This window comes from Pteropus vampyrus, unplaced genomic scaffold (assembly GCF_000151845.1).
Source record: "Pteropus vampyrus isolate Shadow unplaced genomic scaffold, Pvam_2.0 Scaffold548, whole genome shotgun sequence".
Taxonomy (NCBI): domain Eukaryota; kingdom Metazoa; phylum Chordata; class Mammalia; order Chiroptera; family Pteropodidae; genus Pteropus; species Pteropus vampyrus.
In genome coordinates this window covers 2,273,583-2,295,518 of record NW_011889329.1, presented here as the reverse complement: position 1 = coordinate 2,295,518, position 21,936 = coordinate 2,273,583, and the positions used below count along the sequence as shown (strand labels likewise).

At 34.5% G+C, this 21,936-nt stretch overlaps 1 protein-coding gene across 44 annotated transcripts in view; it reads right to left on the bottom strand.

The window, feature by feature from the left end:
* Window positions 1-14,311: 14,311 nt before the first annotated feature.
* MBNL3 (muscleblind like splicing regulator 3) overlaps window positions 14,312-21,936 on the bottom strand; it is a 110,184-nt gene continuing 102,559 nt past the window's right edge. For all 44 annotated transcript variants that reach the window (XM_023525326.1, XM_023525306.1, XM_023525313.1 and 41 more), the window contains one exon: window positions 14,312-21,512. The gene's annotated coding sequence lies outside the window, so the exon portion shown is untranslated. The remainder of the gene's footprint in view (window positions 21,513-21,936) is intronic.

Here is a 21,936-nt window from a genome sequence, read left to right as displayed (position 1 = left end):
TCTAGCTTATGACTTGTCAATTCTTTTGAGCATTTCAAAAAACCAACTTCTGGTTTAATTGATGTTTTATATCAATTTTCCTCTTATTTTATTAATTTCTATTCTATTTTTAATAATTTCTTTTTCCAGCTTGTTCTGAGCTTAATTGGTTCTTTTTTGTGTGTGTTTTTTAATTTGTGAAGTGGAAGCTTAGGTTATTGACTTGAGGTATTTCTTCTTCTCTGATATAGGCATTAAAAATGAAATTTCTTTCTAAGCTCTGCTTTAACTGCATCCCATAAAGTTTGATGTGTAATATTTTCATTTTATGTAACTTCAAGAAATATTCCTCATTTCTTTCATATTTCATTCTTTGACCTATCAGTAATTTAGGAGTGCATTGTCTGATTTTTTTAGTATTTAGAAGTTTACTGGATTTCTCTTTGTTGTCAATTTTTCACTTAATTCCATTTTATTATTGAACATACTTTATATAATTACATCTTTTTAAATTTGCTAAAGCATATTTTATGGCCTAGACTATGGTCTCTGGTGGAAAATGTTTTTTATACACTTGAAAAAATGTGTTCAGTTGTTGGATGGAAGGTTTTATATACATCAGTAAGATTGAATTATTTGATAGCATTGTTCAAGACTTCTATGTCCTTGCTGATTTCCTGCCTAGTTGTTCTATCAATTATTGAGAATGGGGTATTGAAATCTACAACTATTATTGGTGAATTGTTTATTTCTCTTTTCAGTTCTGTTTTTGCTTATTAGTAGCGTTTTGTTATATAATTTCTTGATTTAATTTATAATTTTATCATTATGAAATGTCTTTAACTGTAATAATATTTCCTGTTTTGACATCTATTTTGTATGATATTAATGTAGCCACTTAAGCTCAATTAAGATTACTGTTTGATGGAAGCAACCGAAGTGTCCTATGATAGATGATTGGATAAAGAAGCTGTGGTACATATGTACAATGGTATATTACTCAGCCATAAGAAGAGATGAAATACTGCCATTTGTGACATGAATGAACCTCGAAATAATCATGCTAAATGAAATAAGCCAGACAGAAAAAGTTGAAAATCACTTATATGATATCACTTATATGTGGGATATAAACATAAAAGCAATAAATGAACAGGACAAACAGACAGAAACTCATGGACTATAGACTAGTGGACTGATGGACCTAGAGGATATTGTGCTGAATGAAATGGGTTGGGAAAAGACAAATATCTCATGATTTCACGTACATTTGGAATCTAAAGAACAAAATCAAAACAGCAACAAAAGTGGAAATAAACTCATAGATAAAGAGAATATTTAGAGGGATACTAGATGGGAGATGTGTTGGGGAACACATGGGCAAAGAAGTTAAGTGATACAAATGGATCGTTGCAGAATAGACATGGAGATGTAGAGTGTAGCATTAGGAAGATGGTTAATAATGTTGTAACAAATACGTAAGGGGGAAGATGAGTAGTAGATTTAGTGGGGTGATCACTTTGTGAGTTAAATGGATCACTGATCACTGTGCTATACAACTGAAACTGGTATATTATTGTATGCCAACTATAATTGAAAAAAGTTCATTGAATTGTACAATGTAAATGATTATATTTCAATAAAGACCCCCCAAAAGTGCATACATTAAAAGAAAGGTAGATGGGGTAAAGGGGTTCAAATATGGGAGGGTGGGAGGTGGATGAAGTGGGTAAAGGGGCTCAAATATATGGTAGCTGAAGGAAACTGGACTTTGGGTGGTAAACACACAATAGAATATACAGATATCAAACTATAATGTCCACCTGAAAATTATATAATTGTATTAATGAATGTTACCCAATAAACTTAATACAAAATAATACAAGCTCTTTGTATTATTTTATTCTGGTACTTAAGTGAAGGAGGGTAATTTATTAAGATAATTGTGTTTATTCTTCCTCTACTTTTTCTTTCTTATACTCTAAAGAAAAATTCATGCCCTTTATGCTTACTTTCCTGGGGAGAGAGTGGGTTGTGTTGAGAGGCCCAAAGTCTGTCTTCCTAGCTTCTGTTTACTTAGAATCCTGGGCATATTGTAAGGGTTATTCTCAAAGGAGGGAAAGAAAATTATTGACTTTAGAGTAGGCAGAAGAGTGAAATTTCTGCAAGCCTTTGGAAGGACTAACAGTTGCCATTTTGAGAGTAGTAAGAATCTGGGGCCCTTCTTGGCAGAATATCTGGGGTAATGTATCTGTGGTCAACCTTAGGAGGCTAGGAATATTTCAGGTGCTGTAACTTTCATCTAGGTATGGGAGAAATGTGACGACTTACTTTTACAGCACCATGCAGGCTTGGACTAGAAAGGTAGGACAGCCCGAGGATTAGAGATACTCTCCCTATTTGACACAAACCTCCTGAGTGTTTGTGTGATCCCAAGGAGGGTATAGAGCTCCAGAAGGTAATTGAAATTTAACTTTTTGCCAGGCTGGCAGCAGAGAGATATAGAGTTGATGCCAATTTAATTTAAAAAAAATAAATGCGATAGTTCTTGCATACCCAAGTTTGTGGAGCAGCATCCATGCCAATTACACAATAAATCATTGTTACAAAGACTAAATTATACATAATTGTGCGCTAAGAAAGAAGTTACAAGGAAAAGATTCTTAGAGGAAATGAAAGGCTGGAGGGGTACAGCAGGTGAAAATTAGGATTTCCTCACTTGAAGTCATTGTTTATAATGGTGAAATCATAAATTAATATATCATTCAGAGGTCAATTAAGGCTTTGGGGCACACAGTATCTGTCACTTTAGAGTATGTATTAGTTCCCTTGGTTTGCTGTAAAGAAACGGTAGCTTAAAATCATATATATATATATATATATATATATATATATATATATATATGATTATATATTTATGTGATTACATATTTTTTAATATACATATATGTGTATATGTTATTACTTTGATAATGACACTGCAAAAAGGCAGGAAGAGTTCTGTCTGCCATATTCACAGTACACAATCCTTGCCCCTGACCATAGCTGGTTTGATGATGGGTGGACAACTAATCAAACTGAATCAGTAAGATTCTTTCCCTAGTAAGTTGAATTTAGGATTCAAGGATCCTGGTGGGTCCTGGTGCTCTTGATTAAGCTGCTGACATGTTAATCCAAGCATTGCTGGGGCCAACAGAAAACTCAGAGAAACAAATAAATTTGTCCTGAATAAAGAAGAATGCAGCAGATGTGCAAAAAGAAATGGCTATAGTGTTAAGGATAAATTACAGGTTAAAAAATCAGGATGTTGGCATTTACTACTTACCTCCTGTTGCCTTTACCAAAGTTCTACAAAAGAGGAATTGACTCAAACTAGAACTGAGGAAGTTTCCAAGCAGATATAAAAGGAAATACAACATTTCTAGGATAAGTGCTTTCTGCTTATGGACTGTGGTTTAAATTGACTGATTGTTCTTTAATTTGGAGCTTCATAGGATTGAAAAAACCCAACAACTTCTGTATATCAAAACTGAAGCTGTTGCAATCAGTGGCAAAGAATTGCCAGCCATAGCATAAGACATAATTGGTGGCATAGGCCTTTCTCAAGAAGGTTCTGTTAAGAATTATCTGCCAGGCCAAGGAGAAAACACACTGAAAATGATCAAATTATGAGTGCTGTTTTATTAACTAAGTTACTTTAGAGTTAGAGGAATGGGTAGAGTGCAAGGATGAGTAGATAAAAAAAGGACACTTAAAAAAAAGATAACAAAGGAAATACAGCAGAACATAAGAATAGGGCCCAGAAAAATCCAGATTTCCCAGGTTTCCCTTCAAGCACCTACTCCTAGAGGGCCAATACTTTGGCTGCATCTCAAAAGAAAGGAAAATGAACTGCGCCTCCCCCACCATAAGGTGACTTTTTAATGACCCCAATGCAAAAGCCAAAATGGAGGTCATTTAATTGAGGAACTAGAGGGCCTAGATGGAGTCCTAAGGCCTGTTGCTAAAAGACAGAACTATCTAGTTAGTGTAAAGATTTAAGGACATGAGTTGACAATATATTTTCCTTTGACTACCACTTTATGAGATAGAATTTCAATCATATCTATTGTAGTAAAATGTAGAATTCTAGTTTCCTATTCCAACATCTATTTTCTCCTTCTGTAGTAACAGATTCCTAATTTTTATCTGGTATATTGCTATTTGGAATCAGACTAGACTACATTTCCCAAGCTCCCTTGCTGTTAGGCATTGTCATTCCTTTAAGTCCTGGTAAACGAGACATAGGCAATAGTGTTTTGTGGGCCTTCTAAGAAGTCTCCTTTTGAGGGGGGTATACCTTCCTTTACCTTTCCCCATCCTACTGACTGGAATATGGATATGATAACTGGAGTTCTATTACCCAGCTTAGGCCTTGAGGATGACAGTGATAGTCTAGAGATGGAGGGGTAGAGAGTTAAAAGGAAGTCATGTACTTCCTACTAGCTCTGGACAATTTATTTCCAGGCTTCTTTTATGAAAGAAAGAAAGAAACTTCAATCTTGGATAGGTTACTGTTATTTTGGAGTTTTATCTTATAGAAAACTAAATCTAATACTAAGTGATGTATCTACTAAATTTTAAGGAAGTACATTGCCAGCAAAAAGCCAAGCCTGGCCAAGAAAACCTAAAAGCCTATAATTTTTCAAACCCTTAAGATAATTTCCAAGTTGCTAATACATATTTACAGGAAGTGGGGTGCTGCAATGGTGCAGTCTCCAGAATGGTAAACTTTCCAAAACTCTCTTTCAGGAGTAGTCAAATAGAAAAATGAAGAACTCGTTTTATTGCTAAGTCAAGGAATTCTTGCTATTCATGTATATGATACATAAATTGATAGGATATTGATCGGTAATTTTTGTGCATTGTATCCATTTTTCCATTTCCAAATGGGATACTTTTTTTTAATTTATTTGATCCTGTTTCCCTCTAATATTGGACATTGGGTACTTTGAATGGCATCAAATATATGATTTACCTATAGATATGAAACCGTGGGGAACTACATGAAGACCTGCCCAAGATGACTGTGAATTATTGAAAGATCTTGGGCTTAATATTGGGTGCACTTGGGACATGTGAATTTGGATTGTTTCTCTGTATAGAAATCATGAGTACCTTTTTATTTGTATATGGTATTGTGGCATAATATTAGTTGAAGACTTTTGTGAATTGGGTGGGCTATCAAATTTATATGTTATTTTGTTTTTTTTTTAATGTCCAACATACATTCCCAGTTGTTCTGGCAATAGCACTTTGGTTTTCCTTTGAGCACTCTCTTTCTCTGTCTCTGTCTGTCTCTCTCTCTTTCAATCCACAAGTTTTGAGCAATAGTCTCATTTCATAGTTCAAAGAGTAGGTTCATAAACTCTAACCTGGCCAATTAGAGTGTTCTATCCCCTGGCTTTCAAGAAAAGGCATGTGATGTAAGCTGCTCTAATGAGCCCAGAACTAGGCCAATGAATTAGCCCTTGGAATTATGCTAGAACTATTAGGAACAATGCATTCTCTTCTTCTGGATTGCTAATCTAGTTAGGTGCGAGTGTGGACCTTTCAATGATAAACACAGAGGAAATTGGCATTGAGAAAAGGACAGTATCAGATTCCTAACCTCACAGCTTGAGCATTAGTATACAGCTTTGCCTGAAACCAAACCATCCATGAATATTTCAACTATTTGTCCTAATACACATCTTCTTTTCTTAAACAAGCTTTATTTTGAATTCTGTCAATAATAACCAAAAGAACACTAACGAATTGGTACCCATATCCTTGTAAAGAATTCCTGTCCCCATTTTAGTTATGCTAAACGTCACTTACTGATAGTAGCTATGTTTTTTCTCAGCACTATAAGTATTTTTCCTTCCCATATCCTGAGGGTAGTGAAGACTTTATTCTTCCTTGTCTGATTTTTTTTTAAGCCACACATGAGAAGCCCTTTCATCCTGTTTGGTGATGTTTGTTTGTTAGGCATTGCCTTATTTAAGGTATTATTTTGGATCGCCTCAAAGGGGGAAGGAATAGAGGTAAAGGCCTAGGGATGGAAACAACACAAAATGCAAAATGGAAGAGAGATTTGGAAAACTTCCTGGAAGACCTAGAAGACCAAATGGAAGGATATTCATTGAGAAGCTATTGGTACTGTGTTGTACACACTGTACCCCCTCAGTACTCTGGGAGATATAACAGAATCTCCAAAGGAAATGACTGGGTGGTACAATGAGGAAGGCTGATCCTTAGGAACTATGTCTCCCCGTCTTGCAATGGGATTCTTGCATCCATGCTTGACATAGAAATAGCAGTGTTATCTGCCTTTCATTTAATTGTGGAAAAATGCACTTAACATAAAATTTACCATCTTAAGATGAATGGATAAAGAAAAGATGTATACTCTATCTATATATCTATATCTATATCTATATCTAATCTATATCTGTACATACACAGTAGAATATTATTCAGCCTTAAAACCCTGCTATTTGCAGCAAGGTGTTTGGACCTTGAGGGCATTATGCTAAGTTAGAGAGAGACACTGTATGATTTCACTTACATATAGAATCTAAATACATTGAGCTCATAGAAACAGAGAATAGAATGGTGTTTGTCAGGGCTGGAGGGCTGGGAGGAATGGAAGATATTGGTCAATGAGTACAAACTTTCAGTTATAAAATGAATAAATTCTGGGGATATAATTTACAACATGGTGACTATAGTTAACAACACTGCATTGTATACTTGAAAGTTGCTAAGATAGAACTTTAATGTTCTCATTATAACAACAATGACAACAAAATGGCAATTATGTAAGGTGAAGGACGTGTTAACTAACCTTATTGTGGTAAACATTTAGCAATATATGCATTATCAAATCATCAAATTGCACACCTTAAACTTATACATGTTATATATCAATTACCTCTCGATAAAGTAAGGACAAATTTCAGCATCTTAACCATTTTATAAGTGTATAGTTTGGTGGCATTAAGCACATTCATATTATTGTGTAACCATCACCACCATTCTCCTCCAGAACTCTTTTCATATTTCAAAACTGAAACTCTCATTCCTCATGATCCCAGTCCCTGGCAGCCACAATTTTGCTTTCTACCTCTATGAATCTGACTACCTTAGGCATCTCATATAAGTGAATCATAGAGTATTTGTCCTTTTGTCATTGTCTTATTTCACTTAGTGTAATGTTTTCAAAGTTTATCCATGTTGCAGTACATGTCAGAATTTCCTTCTATTTCAATATTTAATATTTTATATTACATCTTTGTATACATGACATGATAGTATTTCATTGTATGTATATACCACATTTTACTTATCCATTCATCCATCAGTGGATACTTGGATCGCTTCTACCTTTTGTCTATTGTGAATAATGCTGCTAGGAATATTGATGTACAGGTATTTTTTTGAGTGGAATTGCTGATTTATATGGTAATTCTGTTTAACTTTTTGAGGAACTGCCAAACTGTTTTCCATAATGGCTATATCATTTTTCATTTTTTATCCCTACCAGCAATACACAGAGTTCCAATTTCTTCATATCTTCACCAACACTAATTATTTTCCTTTTTTTTTATTATATCCATCTTAGTGAGTATAAAGTGGTATCTCATTGTAGTTTTTATTTGCATTTCCTTAATAACTAATCATGTTAAAAATCTTTTCATATATTTATTGGCCATTTGTATACTTTTTTTTGGAAAATATTCAATTCCTTCTATTGTCCATTTTCAAACTGAGATTTTTTATCTGTTGGGTGGTGAGTTATATGATACCATTTTTTAATCACTATGTTAGGTGCTGGAAATATAGCAATGGATAAGGCACAGACCCTGTCCTCAAACAACTCACAAGTTGGTGGGAGAAGCAGATAATATTCTAATGCATTGTGACAAATCCATTGACAATTATATGTTCAAGGTATTATAAGAGTTTCAAAGAAGAATATACTACTGAAGATTGGAGCAGACTTGGAAGTTTTCCTGGGGAATATGGTACTTAAACAGAGTCCCAAAGGATGCTAGCCAGGCCAAAAAGGAGGAGATTGAACATTCCAGGCAGAAAGTAAACCATGAGCAATGGCTTACAGGCATGAAACAGGAGGGTATGTGCTGGAAACTACAAGTATTTACCTGTTGTTGAAGTAGCAAGTCCAAGGCAGGCAGTGGCAAGAGATGGCGTTGGGGAGGTAGAGAGGGATTGGATTATGTCAGATGTTATAGGCTATCATAGGGTGTATTTAGGCTTTATCTTTAGAGCTATGCAGAGTCATTGAAAGATTTTAAGGAGAGGAGTTACGTAGTCAAACTTTTGTTTTAGATCAGGGCTTCCCAATCTTTTTTTCATATTACATCATTATATACATAGCATGATAATTTTTGTATGCATTCTGAGGTAGATAGACTTGCAGCTGCATACTGTTGGAAAGACAGGCCCAAACTTTAGATGTCCCAGGCCTAACACAGCTATTCCAGGAGCTAAGACTGAGAAGTTGTTTTAGATAGATTATTCTGACACTAGCATGAAAAACAGATTGGAAGAAAGCAGCACTGGAGGCAGGGTGTCAAATTAAACTAACCAGGTATAGCAGGGATAGAGAAAATAACTAGGAGTTAGAATTAATAGGACTTGAAAAATTAGATATGAATGGTGGGGGAGGAGGAGTCAAAGGTGAGTCCCAGATTTCTTGCTTGGACAACTGGGTGGAGGAGAAGCATATTTGAGACTAATGATTATGAGTTTAGGGCAAGATATAAAGAGTGAATTTACTTTGAGATGACTGAAGAAGTGTCAGATGGTCATTATGTCCTTATTGGCTCTATTGACTATGGAGATTTGAGCTGCATAGACCAAGCATCTAGTTTAGTGTGGAAAATTGTATAGCTTTAAAAGGAACTATGGGAGCGACTGTGCTAGAGATTCACCTTCTTTGAAAAGTTTCCCGGCCTACAGCCTCAAAGAGACAACCTTTCATATGTACCATGTGAGTCCAAGCTTTTGGCCACAACCAAATGTAACAAGGATGAACGTTAGGCTCACCAATCAATTTCTCTCTCATCGGAATCAGGCATCGGGGACCAGTGAGTAAATCGATTGTCTATGGGGAACCAAGCTTGAAGGTCAAATAGATTAATCATTCTCAAATTGTGTCCCCAGATTATCAAAATCATCTGGGAACTTGTTAGAAATGCAAATTCTCATACCTCATCCCATATCTACTGAATCAGAGACTCTTGAGTGGGTCCCAGCAATCTATATTTTATAAGCCTTCAGGTGATTCTGGTGCAGGCTATCATTGATATAGACTCAGGATAAGGCTATCATTCTGGAAGTGGTCATGATCAATCAAGTGCTGATAAGCAAGCAGAGAAAGATGGTTAGCAGAGAGAGAGAAAGAGAGACAGTGGAGGAGTAGAACAATAGTGGGGGAGGGGAGTGGAAGAGAAGAAGAAGAAGGAGAAGGAGGAAGAGAGACACAGACATAGAGAGATAGGAGAAATAAGCTACCTGATAACTTACCAGTTCCACAAGGCCGAGTTGTTCTTCCTGAAGTTGGAATTTGTGAAATTTCCCTGTATCATTACATAAATTCCTTTTATTCAAATGAGGGTTTTTTTCTTTACAATTAAAATGTCTTGATTTCTTAGTTTATTTATTTCTCTAAAAAATCCAAGGCATTTACTGTGTAGCTATTGTTTGAGACACCATAAAGAATACAAAGATCAATTAGACCTGACTCTTGCCCTCGAGAAGCCCAGTTTAATAGAGGAGTCATATAGACAATGTTAGAAGCACTGTAGGGGAGAGGTGGCACTAAGCTTTGAGATTACTTGCTTAGCATTAAATAAATATTAGCTGTGTCTCGTTTCTGGTATCTGGTAAGGCCATAGAAGACCTCAAGAAAGAGGTGTTGGTTGATATATTCCTTGAATGATGATATAAAATGTTGATATATACCTGAGAAAGAAGAGGGGTAGATGTTTCTCCAAGTGGAGAGAAACATCACAAAGACATGGGAAACTACGTATCTGAGAAACGGTGAGTGGTGTAAAGGCAAATACAAATTTAAAATAAGACGCTAAATTCTCCTTGTGGAAAATAGGGAGACTTCTCTCCCACCACCTCTCTTTTCTTTCAAAATTTCTTTCCCTGCCCTTTTCAAATTTATTTAAACCTTTAAATAAACTAATGGGAGGCTAAATAAGCCTCTAATTAGTCTCTCAACTCCGGAATGTTTCACCAAGGACCTAGGAGCCATCTTTTTGAAATGTAAATATCAAAGGAAGTGGAGCCTAACTTTCCTGTGCACCTTGCTCCAATTAACAAAACTATCTCCTGTGAACTTCTCATAAGAATAAAGTAAACACAAGCATAAAGAATAAAGTATCCCCAATTAGGAGGATAAAGTTAAGAAGAACTATGAGTGACAAATGTGCTGTCAATTCCTCTTACTTGAGGACCAGTTATAGTTTATTTCGAAAACATGTATGCAATGGATTGTATTTGCCTGGCTATATAAGAGGGTGAGATTCCTTTCCATGTCTGCAATCTCTTAGTAGATGACCTGTGATGCACATCATATTCTGGTTTAATGTTTGTTCAATATTAAAAGTGTTTTCTCCCATTATTACCTTTGTAAAGATGATTTGTGGGTTGGAAGAAGATCTTGCTTTTAATTATATTTCTCCAACAGTGCTTTGGTTTGTCTGGAGTGCTCAGGTTACAGAAGGCAGGTGGAAAGATGAAGCTAGAGGGCAAGGTTAAGGCCAGAGTAAGAAAAAGTGCTGTTAGTGTGTAGGCTTTATTTCATAGGCCATGAGGAGCTGTGGAAGATTTTTAGTCAGGGAAGTGAAGTAATCAATTTTTTGACCCTAGAAAAATGACTTCAGCAGTAATGTGGAGAGTGAATTGAAAGGAAGAGGATCAAATGGCATAGAACTGAATGTGGACACAATAATAATTTAAAATACTATTTAAGGATTTTCTTAGTCTGTTATTACTCAAAGGTAATTCCTGGACTGACCTTTCTTTAAGTCCCCTAGCAAGAGCTGGATCTGAATATTTTAATTTTTATCATAGAGACATTTCACCAGGATATGGAAAGCAGAGGACAACAATAGTGGGTGTGGCTGCATGTGTGACACTCCGTGGCCATTTTTCCTGAATGATTTGGGTGCTCCTCTGGCCCCACAATCTCATCTCAATTACTCTTGAGGTCCTAAGCATCTTCAGGATCTAGAATATCTCTGTTAGTGCCCATCAGGAGAAAGGAGTTGCTTATTACAGTGGTCTCTACCATTGGCTGGTGCTCAGTTTATGGTAAACGTTTGATATTCAGTGAGGTCCTGTATATCAACCAAATTGAGGTGTGACTGTTAACATAAATGCCACATTTATTAACAACCTCTACCCGGAGCCCAAAATTATGACCACTGATTGATTGCCTGGATTCATGTGGGTTCAGGTTTTCCTAGTACAACAACCCATAAATAGATTTCTTCAACAAGGGACTTTATAAATAGAAATTGAGGAGAACCAAAATACTTTGAATGAATGAACTACACTTTGAATGAACTACACATACATTTATTAAAAAGTTAAGAAAGGCACATCAATAACTATATATATATATATATATATACACACACACACACACACACACACACACACACACACGTATATATGTGTATATATATACATATATATATATTTAACAGATATAATTTTCTCTTAACTACCAATTTTTCTAACAAAGGGTCATTCAACTCTTCATGTCATGAAGGCTAAAGCAAAGTCTCATCCTGATCCTATTCTTCCTCATTCTTTTCTTGAGACCTACATTAATCATCGATGGGTTGACCATAACATCTCTAGAAGCACGCTGACTACAGAGACTCCTCAGATTCCCTCCACATTCTCTCAAGTCCAGTTGTAACTGAACAAGCTATCTGCTTTAATAGGCGCCATTGCTACTGCTTGCTGCTATTCATCCACTGTTACACTGATTTTTCACCAATCTCTTTTTTTGCACTTGTACATGCATGCAACGCACTGAATCACTTATGGGAGAAACCTCTCTCTTTCTCTCATTAGGAAAACCTATGCTTTTTCTTGCATCTGTTGTGCTATGCCTCGGTGCTATACTTGCCTTTGCACTGCACTCTGTTTTCATTCACAACACAAAAATACTGGGCTACACCGACTGGAACGTCCTTCTTATACTGATTTCTACATCTACTTTGGAATGCTTTGGGCATCCATTTGTAAGGACAGAAATCAGACCTCCCACTTCTCTCACAAACCTCACCTTTATGTCTGGATGGTTACTCTTTCTATCATTGGAGCTTTTGGATTTCATTCCCCAGACTCTCACTGTCCTGCCAAAGGGAGAAGTGTAAGTCCAGGTGATGAAAGGAAAACCTGGAAGGGCTAAGTTAAATGGGCATTTCTAGTATCGAAAGAGTCAAGTAAAAAATCAGAGTGTGTGTATATGTCTGTTGAATATTAGCTAGTATAGGCATTAGACTATTCCAAAAATATGATCATGTATCAGGACTATCACTGTTTCATGCTTTCTTCTACAGATACTGACCATGTGAGTGGATTCCAGTCTATAGAATATGGAGATGTTCACTATCTAGTCAGCATTTTAGGTTCATTATTATATCAGAACTTTCCTGAAAATAACGAAACTATGAGTTTTCATTTTTTGCCTTCTTGAAGTGGTAAATGACTGTACCTCCCATCCATAGGACTTTGATCACTGCCTAAATGTTATTATTCAAGTGCCTAGTCATTTGCTTCAGAAAAACATATCTTTTATCTACAGATGTGACCATCTAATATTTTAGCAATGGGGAGTCATGCCTTTTTAAATACAAACATTCCCAGGAGGGACAGCACATTAAGCATCGCTAGTCTTTAACACCATAGTGTGAGTTATCTCTTAGATCAGAGCTATGAGCAGCTGTCTATGGCCTAACAAGAAAGTTCTGAGGGAGAAATATCCAGATCTACCCAGAAAGCAGGCCTAATAAACTGCTACTATGGGGCTTCTAGAAGGCCAGAGTCCACCGTGAAGGATGAGAAAAGGAGGGGCTTAGAAGAATACTGGAAAAATAAGTTGAAAGCATCAACTTGGAAAAGGAAAACTTGGTTTACATCCGGTTTTGCCTGTGGGTCAACTTTCTTCTGGCCAATAGAAACTCCATTTTCATGATGATCGGAATGCCTGCCTTAAATCCTTACCTATCATTTAGCAACTTCAAAGAAAAAGACATAAACTGAATCCTGAAGAGGCCAAGACCTCTTGTAAATGTCTATGTACTGAATTGATTTTAGTGCTGAGATTATCATAGACTCACAGAAACATGCACAACACATTAAAGGGTTCAAATTTAGCTTTTCAAGAAATGCCATAGTGGGAACCACACTTAGAAATAGTAAAGCACAAGGACCAAGGGAGATAGTAGTTCTGTATGATTGAGCTGATACTAGACATGAACCCAAACTCCTCCCTGGCCTTTTTTAGTTACAGTCCTGTGAACAGTAATACTTTATTCTGTCATGACCTCTCATCCAAAGTCTCTTCACCATAGTTTTCTATCAGCCCCACTACTGGTGGCCAATGAGAAGTTCTGAATTAGTGTTAAGTATTTAGAAATCTGACAGGAAAATGTATTACTAAGTTACATTTTGCTTTCTTAAGAAAAAATGATTATCCTTTCATTCCTGTGCCCTTTATTGGACAAAATGAATTTTAAGTGTGAGAAAGCATTTTAATAGAAAAATACATTCATCCCATTGTTTTGAAACCATTGATGCCCATCTTAAAAACAATGAAATGAACAGCATTGATTTCATGTTACATTTTAGATGCAGAGTAGAAATGAATCAATTGGAAAATACTAACTTCTAATAATATATCTTAGAATATGCCTCAGAATTTCTGAAGCACAGTAGAAACCAGTAGGCATTATTTCCAAAAGTTTTAGTTTTTTTTTACTAAAATACAAGTATGTCTTTCTTGTGTTAGTAACTTCACTAGCATAGGAATAATACATCTTATACAATGGATATATTATCTATGTAATTCAAAATACTGAAGGTATATTTGGAAACAAACTTATTCTATGTATGAAATATAACAGTGAACCAAATTATAACTTTAATTTTGTATTAGATTTACTAAATAGTAGGATTAATATACTAGAACATGAATAACTTTTAAGTGAACTCCTAATGTATGAATATGGATTCATAAAAAAGACATAACCAAGAAATTTAACATTTTATTAAAAGAACAAAAAATAAGCAACACAGAAAAAGCATGCTAAAATGTGTTTCATAATGCATACTTCTCAACACAAACAAGCAATACAGCACTATAACTTGGAAAAAACATAAAGCATCTGCCTTACTGACAGCAGTTGAGGGAATGAGCTATTTCATTCTGGTGGCAAAATATTAGGAGAAATTTATATTTATGAAATATTGTGGTCAAAATCTATAATTGTTGCACAGAGCTAATAATTTTCTTATCTATAGGTAATTTTAAATTGACATTTCCTACCCCAAATGAACAGCATTTTTCCATTCTCTACATTATACTGGATTGTTGTTATATAAATGAAAAGCGTTAACCCTCTTCTAAAAGTATATTTAAGAACATCTTTTAAAAAATATTAATTTAAATTATTGTAATTGGGGACATGATAACAAATTGTTCATTTTCTAATGATTAAAGCAGTACCAACAATAACAGGACATTTATTTTGAAAGGGGCAACCCCAGAATCCAATGATATGATTGTCATATCATTCTCTCAACTGCTAGACACAAAAGACAGCAACAGAATAATTTGGTTTTCATCATCAACAAAGAGCATCTGTATATACAAATAAAGCTTTGGAACCATGCAGTTTTATGACAGATATATATTTAGGTTCTGCGTTTGGGGGGAAAAAAAGAGCTCTTTTTAAAGTTGGGTTCCTTTTAGGTCTTGTTACAGAGGTATTTTATTTTATTAAAGTAATATGATGTAGAAGATGACTAGTGAGGATTTTTGCAATACCTACAAATAGCTGTGGCTTATTTCATAGTGATACATTTTTTTTTCTTTTTAGGTATAGTACTATAATCAAGGATAGGTTCTATTTAAGAATAAAATTTCCCTGGAATAATCCTGCTTTGGAGTATTAAATGGGTAGTTCTCTTCCAGGCAAGGACAAGTGGAGAGGCTGGAAACTGTATGAATTAGTCAACTTAAACTTTTCCTCGGCTTAAAAACAGAGGTCCTATTTTGGACGCAAGTTATTCACATTCTGTTATATTGCATTCTCTAATTTTACTTATTTAAACACAGCCACTGTGTCACTGTGTTTAAGCTCCAGAGTGTAACCCAGTGGCTGTCAGCAGATATTACATGTCATCAATTAATTGGATATCTTTTGTGATGCTTCTAGATACATTCCATTTTATAGATGATTTTTCCTGACTTAAAAATTACTATATTTCTATTGACCCTGTGAAAATATATTCTGGTGGCTTATAGATTCACAAGAACACAGGTTAAATTGGTAAAATATGTCGCTGATAAGGTTAAAGTTGGAATTCTTAAATACAGTATGAATGAATGCCACACTTTATATCAATTAAAATGCTGACCAGATGGTCAGACTGTTAGTTATATGGTTGACTTTAAGTGATATGGGCTGAAGGGGAAAAAAAAGAAATTTCTAACCAACTGGCCTTGAGCTATTGGACAACTAACTATAAGGCTTAGATTGCTTTCTAGCTTTGGCTTATTTCCTTGTCTCTGTAAGTGAGAACTATCAAAATGGGTAGCAATACTAATAGCAACTCTCTCAATCCCAGGATGGACTCCTTCTCTAGGGCAAGGGCAATAAGTCCCAAGACATGATGGATTCAAAGTATCTGTGGTGATCTATCCTTAAACCTTTCTAACCTTGACCTTTTCTAGGTCTGGAGGCAACAAAAAGTTAAATGGTGATCTGTAGGTGATGTGGGAGCTGAAATTGGTGGATATAGTCTGATCTAAACATTTTTTTCCAGCTCCAATGTATGTAAGATTTTGGCTGATTCTCTTCTGTTTAGTTAAAACAGTGGAAGGCTGATGTGGCACAGTGAAGCATTCTCTAATCTGGTAAAGTTAAGTCAGAAAACAGCTTCCACTGAACAAGTACCAGGTAAATAAAGCCATTTCTAAAGTGGTGCCAGAAGCATTTTTCCTTTGTTGAAGTGAATGAAATGTCCCGTGCTGGCCATACTTAAGTGTTAAATTAAATCAGTGGTTGCCAATTTGGTTTTGGGTTCTGGATCTAAACGGGGAAATAATGGTAAACATTAACAATTTGTCACTTAAATAGATATTAATTTGTGTGACTACTATATATCAATTGATGCAATCTAATTTTATCATAATGGGAATATCCATCTTGGAATTTACATGGCATTTTACTACTTGCAACCATTGGAAATAGAAAACTTTAGCAAGATATTTACCTCTGTGTGTGTGTATGTTTACAGTGAGGATTAATTTTAAAAGCAAATAACCTCTAGTGGTCTTGCTAAAAGATGAAGTACTTCTACTTTTGTTCAGTGCAATTAGCTGAAGTTGACCTGTTATCTGTTACCAGTGTACTTTGGTCAGCTGTAGCAAATTAGAAAGCCTCCACAGTAGCAAAGCAACATCATGCTTGAGTTAAGTCTTATAACAAACAAACAAAAAAACACCTCCCTCTCAAAGCCTTAGAAATAACTTCCTTGCTAACTTTTCCACTATTATCAGACTTCTTGTATTAAAAAAAAGCTCCAAGGATTGCTTTCATGGACTATGTACATAAGTGCAAAAGAGGTGTGTCTCACACATTCACACCCTAACTGAGACAATCAGTTAACTGCAGCATATGTCTCTTAAATACTGTTAAAGGGTCATTCCACAGTATCTTTATGCGTGATTTCATAAATGAATTAATTTCATAATATGTTTTCATCATTCTTTAATTCTCATTTGGATATATTTGTGTAAATATATAATTCCAGAAGAAAGACTTTTCATAGCTATAGTTATGCTACTTGAATAATTTTGAATAAATGAAATTATGGTAAAAGTTCGGGTAATATATTATAAATATAATTGTGTTTTGAAGTCTAAATACTGTGGAATAACCCTACCACACAACAAATTCTATAAGCTATAAAGCCTGAATCTAGAATCCATGTGTTGTAAACTTTTTGATGAAAATGTCACACAAGGACACAAATTCAGCTTTCACATGGGAATTATAGAATAAAAAGAAAATCAACCATACCTGTTTTCTGAGATTTGAGATGTATCTTCTATCTGTGCATATTGTCAAAAACCATGTATAGTTTACAAGTAAAATTTTCACCAAAAAATAAGTGTATTAAGGTAGCCATGTTGTAGTTTTATTGCTAAAGCAACAACTAAATATAATTAGTTAAAATTATTATTTGCATATAAAGTTAAGTTTGTTCTTAAACTGTGAACTGTGAAGAATAGTTATGGATTATAACCTATATCTTGTCATGTTTCAGTGTCAGTTTAGAACCTATCTAGGTGGGTTGAATACACATAATAAAATTTTACTTTCTCTAAATCTCCTTTGAAAGTAAATTCATTAGTTGCTTAGAGATATAAAAAGTAATAAAATCAAAAATTTAAAAACTAACAAGGAAAATGAAAACATAGCACCAATTAGTGAGTTGGTGCTGATAACCTTAATTTTTAATTATATTTACAGTTTGATTAGACTACCAACTAAATTTGCAAAAGAAGTTACTCTTTTACATACTATTCATTCTATTGCCTTTGTCAAGCACTGGTAAAATTAAAATTAGGCCACTATCTTTCTAAATATATTCAAAAGAATGGGGAAATCATATTTCCATATTTCTATTTCAATGTTTGTGAAAGGTAGAAAAGAATAAAAAAGGGGATTCCAATTTCTAATCATTCTGTGCCTAGCAGCCTACCCTACAGATTAAAATAAGTCAGCAATCTTGTGGCTGTGTTTTGCCTAAGAGCTTCCTCATCTACACGCTCCAAAGGAGGGGGAACAAATAATGTTCCAAGTGGCATAGGGACCTTCCTTACATATTATTTAATAAAATTTAAAGCCAATGTTGTCTTTATTCAGACATTATTATGGCAACTGGTCACGCCATTAAAAACAGATTCAAATTGTAAAGGTTAATTTTATTCAGTTCCTGCTGATGGTAGTGAGGAGGTACTTGCTTTCCTCAAATGAGAGAGCTGGTGAGCTGAGGCTGTCCAATACGGAACGCAGCCTAGTGGTGTAGGGCAACAGTTTTGGCAAGATCAAAGTACTTTAAAGCATGTTCAAAAACATGGAGTAGGGAGAAGATGGCTTTTCACATCACAATTAACTACAAATTAAAGACAAATTTAGACAAATGAAATGAAATGCAATGGTTGTGTAACTATGCTCCAATTGCTTAAGTAAATACTGTATTTACATAGCAATTTTATGAATCTGTTTAATTTTAATTTAATCTTAATCTCTCTTTAAAATAAATTTATGGTCACAGTGTTTTTAAAAAAGTTGATACTACTAAAACCCTCTTAAAAGATAACTTTCATACTATTTTCTCTATATATGTGACTTATTTTATTCAAGTTTCAGCATTCTTGCATATTTTTGCAAAAGGCTGAGAGAAATAGACAAAAACAATAATTTCAGGTAAGTAAAAATAGAGGCCCTAGTAAATTACAAAGCTTATAAAATATTAATAAACTAAGAATCACAAGTGATTAGAATTATATATATACAATTCATTTAGTAAATTATTGTTTAGAGTCACTGATTTTGTGACTTCTCTTTTTATAGTCTAATGACTAACCTTTTCTTTCCTTGAATAAAGGTAATTTGAATGTCATTACATAACTAGTTTAAAGAATGCTACCTTAAAATTGCATTTTTTGTCAAAATTCATTTGCATCTAGATCAAAACTTTAATGCTTTGACTTTTCTTTCTTTAAATTCATTTATAGAGCAACTTTTAAAATGCCAACAATATCAAAACTGGTGGCACCCAAAATACAACTACCTGAATATCTTCACCGAACCTCTTGCTAAAAATAGGTCATTATTATTGTCTTCCAGTGCTTAAAGCAACATGAAAACAGCTGTAAATCTTGATTAGCGCAGGTGCATCCTTCCTGGAGTCCTGTGATCAGATCTGCCCTTCTGGAGAGGCACTGGCACAGGTTATACAAAACTCAGTTCCAAACACAAGTAATTTCACAAAGGTCTACCCTCCTTTCTTCTCTAACAGTGTTAAGATTTGGGGAAAGAGTAATTAAGTGGTTCAAAGAATCAATAAGTAAAAGTCAGGATACCTCTTATTCTTTAACTCCTGGCAATACTGTTAACAGATGGCAATGGCTTGACGCAATTAAGACCATTTAGAAATCACTGATGATCATGATTTGGATTGATAATTAAGATCAACAGGATATCAAATATCAAAGAGCTAATTTTGCTCCTTTGTATTCTGAGACAAATTGATCTGCTTTGGGTTGGAGTCAGGGGATATTTCTTTGATTCAAACACTACTAGCTTACTTAAATTATCCTAAATCAGATTTTCCCTCTATCATTTTCATGAAGTAGAAAACAAACTGGTGATACACATTTGACAATTTTATAACTTCCAGCAAGAGAATATATATTTAGTAGAAAAATATTAAATCTAAGTTGATGCAAAATGTCATATGGTTCCAGCACTGTATAATAATAGTGACTTTAATGACTGAATAGAGTGGAGGAGATATGCTACATAAGAATTAATTACTATTTTACTTGATTATAAAATTATTTCATAAGAATTAGTAATGTGAATTCAGCTCAGCTCTGTGGAGAGTAGCCACTCTGTCTCATCCAAAGGGTCTTAAAAACTTCTCTATTGTAATTTTCAAATATATATAAAAACAACTGAGTCCAAAACAACATTGTTTATGATGAAACTCTTGTTAATAAAGTTTGAGAAGGGCACTTGACATATATCACAGGCACTTTCTCCTTCACTGAAATGTTTAACAAATCTGGAAACTCAGGTGAACTAGAGCTAAAGACAACTGTGGACATCCCTCCTAGAACTTTTAAATAAATCAAAGAATAATTTTAAATGTCTTCCTATCTTCTTTCCCACCTCTGCCATTTCTCCAAACCTATTCTCAGGCTCCAACTGTGATCAATAGAAAAGAGTGTCCATTTGGAGTGGAAAAGCCTCGCTTAGAACCAATTCTCTTTCACCTTGACTGACTTATACTAGATTGCAGCTTACTTATTAGTCAGAGTAGTCTAAAGAGCATGAGCCATTTGCATTTGGAAAATGGCTCTTGTGTAAAAGGTTACATTGCAATGGTTTTTACACACTTCTCTCCAATATGTAAAAAATATCTCCATGCCACAATCTTCTGTTTAATTTACAATCTGTAATTAGCATGCCTTTAATCCTCCAAGTACCAATTTTTCAGCTGAAGATGACAAATGGCTGTTTTAGACACTTAGCCTAGGAGATAGGATCCTTGAGCCACAAAAATTGTAATGGGTATTTTTTAGTACAAATGCTGAAAAAAATCATTTAAAGGTAAATTCTAATTTTCCAAGCTATTTAAGGAGTGAAATTGGAGGTTAATGTTTTAAGAAATTCCTTGTTTTTTGTAGGTGATTATGTCTCACAAAAAATCTAATAATGTGATACAAGGTCAGATCTGCAGGTATAAATTATTCACATGCATGTGAACACTCAAAAGTGAGGTCTTTTATATGTCTGCCCCCAAGAAACCTACAGAAATATTCTAGAGAGAGAATATTAACATTAATCTGTCATATTTTTCAAGAACACATATTTCAGTTTCCCATTAACAACATTTTAGTTGAAATCAAATGCCACACATATTACAGCAAAACACAACATACCACAATACAATACAATATAAAAATGGAAAAATGGTATTTGGATATAATTATTATGTTCTAAATTAACCCAGTAGGCTACTGTGTAAACAAAGTAGTAAGGTAACACTTCAAAAGAGATGAACATTTATCCACCAAGAATTCACAGTAAGCCAAAAATCCACTGTGGAGATCCACATAGCAGAATAGTTATTAGAAAATCACACAGAATAATGTAAAAATTACAAAATTTTATGGTGGTATTCTAATAATTCAAATAAGACAGATAATAGTTTTCTATTCATGTTTGGTTTTAACATATCCATTGATTCTTTAATGTTTTATTTTTAATTTGAATTTGTTGGTTGGTATTTTTGTATTGTTTAATATATCAACTGCACCGTGTTTATTGTTGCATTGGTAGAAGAGAACATACAGGAATATATATAGAAAGGCCATATGAAGGTTCTCACGGAGGGATTCTGATACTTCACAACTCTGTTCAGAATTACAACTGAAATGGAAAAAAAGCGAGAAATATTGAAGGATTATTGAAATAGGAGTCAGGAATTTGGTTCTTGTTCAAGTTCTTTATTGGAACTATGCCAAGATAGTCCTCGCTCTGAATTTCATATTCTACATCTGTAAAAATGGGGCTGTTGGAGATGGTCTCTAAAGAGTCATATACCATGACAGCCTATCATTCTCACCGAGTGCTATTGTTCAGAACTGCCCTACGTTAACAGAGATGCATTCAATTGTTGTAGACATTATATACACAATGCCAAAACTTGTTGATGAAGATCCACCCATCTATCTACTTTCTTCAACAAGTATTCATTGAAAAAAAAATGTTCGATTCCGAACATTGAAATATGCAAACTTTAAACTTTATTTCTGAATGTTTTAGAGATTTGCAGAAAACTTTTTATCTGAAT